This window comes from Lactuca serriola, chromosome 4 (assembly GCF_051521515.1).
Source record: "Lactuca serriola cultivar US96UC23 chromosome 4, Lser_US96UC23_V15, whole genome shotgun sequence".
Classification (NCBI taxonomy): domain Eukaryota; kingdom Viridiplantae; phylum Streptophyta; class Magnoliopsida; order Asterales; family Asteraceae; genus Lactuca; species Lactuca serriola.
The window spans coordinates 201,096,539-201,102,914 of record NC_136411.1 but is presented as its reverse complement, the minus strand read 5'-3'; the positions used below and the strand labels follow the sequence as shown (position 1 = coordinate 201,102,914).

Below are 6,376 nucleotides of genomic sequence, written 5' to 3'. Positions count from 1 at the left end.
AAAGGTGTTGCAATGATAAGTGGATGGGTGGGGTATTTGGGAAATAAAAGTTTTTACTTTTTCTTTTATAATTTTATAATTTAATAATATCAGCCCTTGTGTAAAGATTTATTTTTAACTTGTTATATGTTTTCATATATGTTACTTTCAGAAACTTAAATTTTAATTTGTAATATAATAATTCCATTCGATGATTGACGGTGAGTTTTTTTAGTCTATTCAATTTTATATTTAATTATTTAATATCATCATTTTTTTCATTAATTTACATATAAAGAATGTCTTTCATATCTTCAAAATATTTTACATATTAATTTGAGTCAACCATTATATAGTTATAGACAAATCATATAAATATGTAAATTAATAATTGTTTTAAAATAATTGATTAATGATTATGATTTTGACTATCAATATTGGTTTAATCTTTTTTTTTTGAAACGGCAAACTATTCTAATCCTAATCTAATCCTAAACACCACATATGTCTCATAGTGAGACTTGAACCCATGACCTCTCATTTGAGAGAGTCACTCCTTACCGCTAGGCCAAAGGCCCCTTGGTATATTGTTTTAATCTATTACCCGTGGTTTCCACGGGTTATAACCTAGTATATATATATATATATATATATATATATATATATATATATATATATATATATATATATACCTACCCGCGCAATGCAGCGGTGACGAATAGTTTTAGGGTGGTGATTAATTCATATAGGTGAATAGTTTTCATGCGGTTGTTAGATGAAACCATAAAAACTATTAACCATTAACCAACTTACAAAATGCTGATAATTCTTTAGTTCTTACAACCTTTAAATAAATCCAGTTTTGTATTAATTCCTTGCAAATTGCAATTAATCTTTTAGAACTTTACCTTTAAATAACAGTATCATTTTAACCTATTCAAGAATTTGACCTGTTTGATGGGCTATAAGTTTGTAATATTCTTCCCAAAAAAATTTAGTGTATTTTGTGTTGCATTTTTTGTCGTGAAACAAAATTTAGATTATAATTTTAATACAAATGTTAACCATGATTAGTTTCTATTTGATGAATAGATTTGTTTGGGCGATCAATTTTTCAAGGAGGACGAAAAATAATTGTTTTATGGATATTTATTTCCTAAGAGATTTGCATTGAAATAGAGTTTACAAAATAATGGCAAACAATTTCCTTTAGAAGCAAGAATTGTAGCTTAGGTTTGTGAATTCGTCGTATTTATGGTTAGAAGTTTTGATACAATGCGAGTTCTAGTTTTAGTTGTGGTAATCCATAAGGTAATGAGGTTAAATAGTCTTTAGTGCAACTCATTTCCTTTTGGAATGCAGAAGATAGCTTCCGTTGGATGATTAGATCCAGGTCAGGAAACATGACATATTCAAAGAACACACAATGTAACGACAAATATTATTTACAATTAAAATGTATCTATTATGTACGTTGTTTTTATGTGCTATATAGTGTGTGCCGCATTTTTTAAGTTTTAGATGAATAAAATTTTATGTAAAAACATTCATTCAACAATGATAATAAACCATTATTTTTACTTTTATAAGCAGAAAGATGCATTAATTATTTAAATACATACCAAATTAAACAAAGAAAGTTTACCAATTAAACAAAGAAAGTTTACGAAGATAGAAAATTATACATTTAAATTATCCTAAAATTGGTCTTTATGGATTGTTGTGAAATATGTCCCTAATAAAACAACAATTTTAATAAGTTGACGAGACCGTGGACAAAAATAATTCACAATCTGAAAATGTAGTCCATCATTTTTACAATGGCAATCTTAATCTGAAATGGGGTTTGTCATGAAACTTAAGGAGGTTACAAATATTAAATGGTAAAACACCAGGAAGATATCTATGAGAGTAATTTTTTTTTTTTTTTTTTAATTCAGGAAGAATAAGAATAACTTTAGATATTTGTACGATAATAACAATTTATGTATATTAATTCTTGTATTATATTACAATTTTACGGTTGAACCAATTGTAAGGACTCTATTTTATATAAAAAAAAAAAAAAGAACAATAATTATAGTATTATGCTTAAAAATACACTATTTCTAGTTAGACATGTATTTTATTACTTATCAATGACATGATTAAGTTATAGTGTTTTTATTGCAATTGTATTCTTAACATATATTTAAAATACGTTTGATTTAATAATAAAATTTGACTGTCTAACTTCACTTAAAAATGTTGAAAATACCCATTAATAGAAAGTTGAAATATTTCAAAGCTTGACTTGAAAAGTCCAATATGACCTTGTGCTTGTATTGTACAATTAGTTCCAGACCATTGATATTGAAAGATAATTACCAATGTTATCCTGTCAAGTTTTTTCTTCTTTGGATTCAAAACATCGTTTATCTTCACTTCATGCTTGTATGGTATTTAAATACTTAGCAACATAAGGGTAATATTGAAATAGTAGTTTATAAACATAATAACATCAGAACTCATCTCATGGTAGTTGAATAAGTAACAACCATTTTGAAAAATAGGGGAAATCATGTAAACCAAACCAAAACATGGAAAATGAAGATATTGTTATTTATTTATTTATTTATTTTTTAACTTTTTTAATTTATCAGAAACGTCTTATCCGGATAAGCCATATACGGGTTTTTTTTTTTGTCTTAATGCAAAAAAAGAATGATTTAATATAGAAGGTCCTAAATTTGCCCTCAGTTATTTTCAGACTAAATTCAAAAAATAGCAATGTATTTCCATTTTTTTTTATTATACTATTATAGCATTCTACTTTCATTTATATTGATTATAGCACTCTAAATTGACTTGCTTTTCTTCTAATAGCATTGTAGATAGTCTACTCAATTATAAAAATGAATATAAGTTCAAAGTACTTGCATTTGACCCTTTATTTTCTCCTTCCATTTCTCTAAGCGAGCTGTCATTTTCTTCATAATCTAGATAAATTATCTAGACAACACCTGATCATTAAAAAAAAAAAAAGAACGTGGCTTACTATTCCATCATAAGATCCGCTAAAACATTCATGACCTATTGGTGAGTAATCCTCAAATTGAAACAAAAGTTGAAACTTTCAATGAGAAAGTTAAATATGATCCCTCATTAATCAAGTCATTTACTAACCTGAATAAGCATTTTCTCACATTAGTTCTTCATAATAGGATATTCCTGACAAAAAAAAAACTTCAATTTCTCAAACACAAACACCCATTACGAAATTAATACCAATTATCCAATAAATAGACAATTATCAATAATTTTAGTTAAAATGACGAAATAACTATCATCCCCCCAAAACAAAATTCATCAAAGTAGCTAACCTTGGTTGTCAAGAGAATTTAGTAACTCATGAGGGTTTAAATATGTTAGAGAGAAGACATTTCTTGGTTCATCCTTTGGTCCCCAATTCCTTCCCGCTATAATGTTTTTCATTTCATCATCAACCTTGTATTTTCCTGATTTATTCAGGATGGACTAATAAAAAACATAACATTACAATTACAATGAAAATTTCAAAAAAGAAAAAATCATAATCAAACTTAAGGATTCTCAAGCTTCAAATAGATACACTCAAATATTTGTACAAAATAAGACAGATAATAAATGAGTTGGATAAAAAAAAAACCTGAAAACTCATTCCATTCCACAAACAGTTTCTTCCGGGGTACACGTATTTTGTTTTCATTTCTTATCTCGTTTGTTGATATAATGCTTCTTGATCCCTGTGAAACCTAATTAGGAGTGAAATTACATCAATTTCTTCTCTCGTTCACATAAATAACCAACTACTGAAACACGATACAACAAAGATTACGTACAAGAAACCTACTTAGGAGTGAAATCAAGAAAGAGTATTTAAGGGTTTTACATATAACTTACCTCGGACATATTGGGGTAAAGAAATCCAGCACCCCGTTAACCTAGCAAGAACAGTCGCAGTAGTCCAGCCGGCAAACGGTGATGATGGCAAACCTCGCTAATTAAGATTTGTATGTGTGTGTGTGTGTGTGGGGGGGGGGGGGGGGGGGGGCGTTCTTCATCTTCCAGTTCTCCTATTTTATCCTTCAAAACCAATGAAGATGATCAGGGCTTCAACACAGGAAACGTATCTAGAAAGGATCAAGAGAAAGAGAAAGAGAAAGAGGGTTTACACCCGGTCGGAAATGGAAGGAAATCAGAGGAAAGCAACAGAGAATGATGCTCTTGAGTTTTGATTAAAGGAATGGAAGGAAATTAGAGGAAAGCAAGAGAGAATGATGCTCTTGAGTTTTGATTAAAGGAAGTAAGTGGAAGGAAATGAATGGAAAACTTTTCCCTCGTACCTTTCCTTCCGATTCGGGAGGATTTGAAAATAAATAACAAAATGTTTAATTTTCCTTTTATTTCTCTCCAACTCGGGAGCACAAATGACAATCTTTTTTTTCTTTCTTTTCTCTTCTTTTCTCTCCTTACTTTCTTTTCTCTTCTCTTCTTTTCTTTGCTATAACTCGGAAGCGGGGTGTTTTATGCATCAGATATATAAGATTGACTCAATCAAAGGGAAAGATCAGGTAAAGAGGTATATGCATTGGATAATTGTATTTTTAGTTTAAGTAGTGGATTTTTAAAATTATATTATTATTTTATTGATGGCTACTTGTACCATTAGCTTAATGATTTGAACGTCTTAAAAAAATATTATTATTATATTGAATGTATTTATAGAAAGAATGAGATTTCTTTTATAAGATAGTAAAGATATGTCTTTCTGTGTGAGTATTTGTATGGATATATTTTTTAGGTATAGACATTCTATCTTTGTTGTTGTTCCGGTTGATGGTAATATGTTTTCGAAATATATGAGCTTTTGAACTAGAAGGAGATGAATATATGGGTGATTCAATGCTCAATATAATTGGGGTTGTAATTTAAGAATAAAGGTTAGTCTTTTTACATAATTATCTTCCTTTTTCTCTCTATTTTAATGACTTTGTGATACTTCAAGTTTCCATAAACTAATTTATACACATAATGAGCATGTTGACACATATAAATAAGCTTTTTATTATCCAGAGAAGGCATGCAGTAGACCATGTATATCACTAAAAACACAATCACCGGTGATGCTTTTTCTTAATTTCTTTTGCTCAACTTATTTGTTTGGGCCTTATGTGTGTATGTTGTTATTTGCAAGAGGATGTTTTTCACCTTCTGTTTGTTGTTTATTTGACAAGGGACTACATAAAAAATTAATGCATCGCATCAACATTATGGTGTTTTCATAAAACTTCATAGAGGAAAAAAAGAGTTCAAATTTTTTCTCCCAAAGAATGCGAGGTACCTAGGCTCTATAAATTTGATAATGTTACCTAATCAATGTTACTTCTTGATTAGATCGATTTCAAGTTGTTTTCTGATTGTTCAGTATAGATTTGATTTTGAAGAATGTAATTTATATTTTTAGGTTTAAAAAATATACGGTTTGTAGATTTAGGTTGTCGAGTTCAAGTTTAAGGATATTCATAGGGAGGACTAACAAAACATACATGGTTCTATCAAACTCATCAAATCAGATCTTGTTTTTATGATCAAGATTTGCAAAATGATGAATTTAACTGCCATCTCAAAGGATGAATCAGAAACTTTAAAGATCTGATTCTTTAGCTAGACATGGAAAGTGGTTTTCTAAATGTCTTTTTTTTTTTTTCTGATTTACTAAAACGACCTTGAGCGATAATTTTTATGGGTTATAATCGTTTGTGTTTGTTGGAAATTAATAGTTTTTATTATGCATTGTGCGGATATATGGCTACCGACGTATATGTTGGAATGATATGTTATAGTTGTAGTTGTAAAATTTTTGTTTGAATACAATGTTAAAGATGTGCTTTTTTCAAATTATAATATATTTAGATAGTTGGTTTGACGGATCACGTTTTTTCTTTTGTGTGGACGGGTAACTGAAGTGAAATAGCGGATTTTTATGCTTTTCTAACTTTGTATGATTCTTAGGTTTGGACTTTAAATTTTATATTAGATTGGTATTTATAAGTTCTAATTTCAGTTAATAACGAACTTTTATAATTAACAGTTATCGTCCTCAAATTATAATATATTATTATTATATATCTTTTAAACTATAAATAATATTAGGTTACATCTTAGTTTTTCTAAAGGAGTCTAAAACCTATATTCTTAAATTTTCTATTATATTTTACTGTCTGGTATAAATTTAAAATTTAGAGCTTAACCTAGAAACAACATTGACTCTTAAGTATAGAAATACAAAACTATAGAATCTTTAGTTATACATGTGATAATTTGGTAAGTACTTGTTTATATATTTAGTTAACACCTTTTGGACATTCAAATACCA

General features: G+C 28.4%; 1 long non-coding RNA gene across 3 annotated transcripts; it reads right to left on the bottom strand.

The window, feature by feature from the left end:
* Window positions 1–2,559: 2,559 nt before the first annotated feature.
* On the bottom strand, window positions 2,560–4,300 carry LOC145100501 (uncharacterized). 3 transcript variants are annotated; one of them, XR_013705088.1, is made up of 5 exons: window positions 3,901–4,300; window positions 3,647–3,752; window positions 3,342–3,495; window positions 3,145–3,189; window positions 2,560–2,981 (listed from the first exon to the last, which is right to left on the bottom strand). It is a non-coding gene; the product is annotated as an uncharacterized LOC145100501 (long non-coding RNA). The 3 variants fall into 3 exon arrangements; XR_013705087.1 differs by having other exon boundaries at window positions 3,342–3,476; window positions 3,647–3,743; XR_013705086.1 differs by having other exon boundaries at window positions 3,342–3,476; window positions 3,901–4,294.
* Between the last annotated feature and the right edge of the window lie 2,076 nt (window positions 4,301–6,376).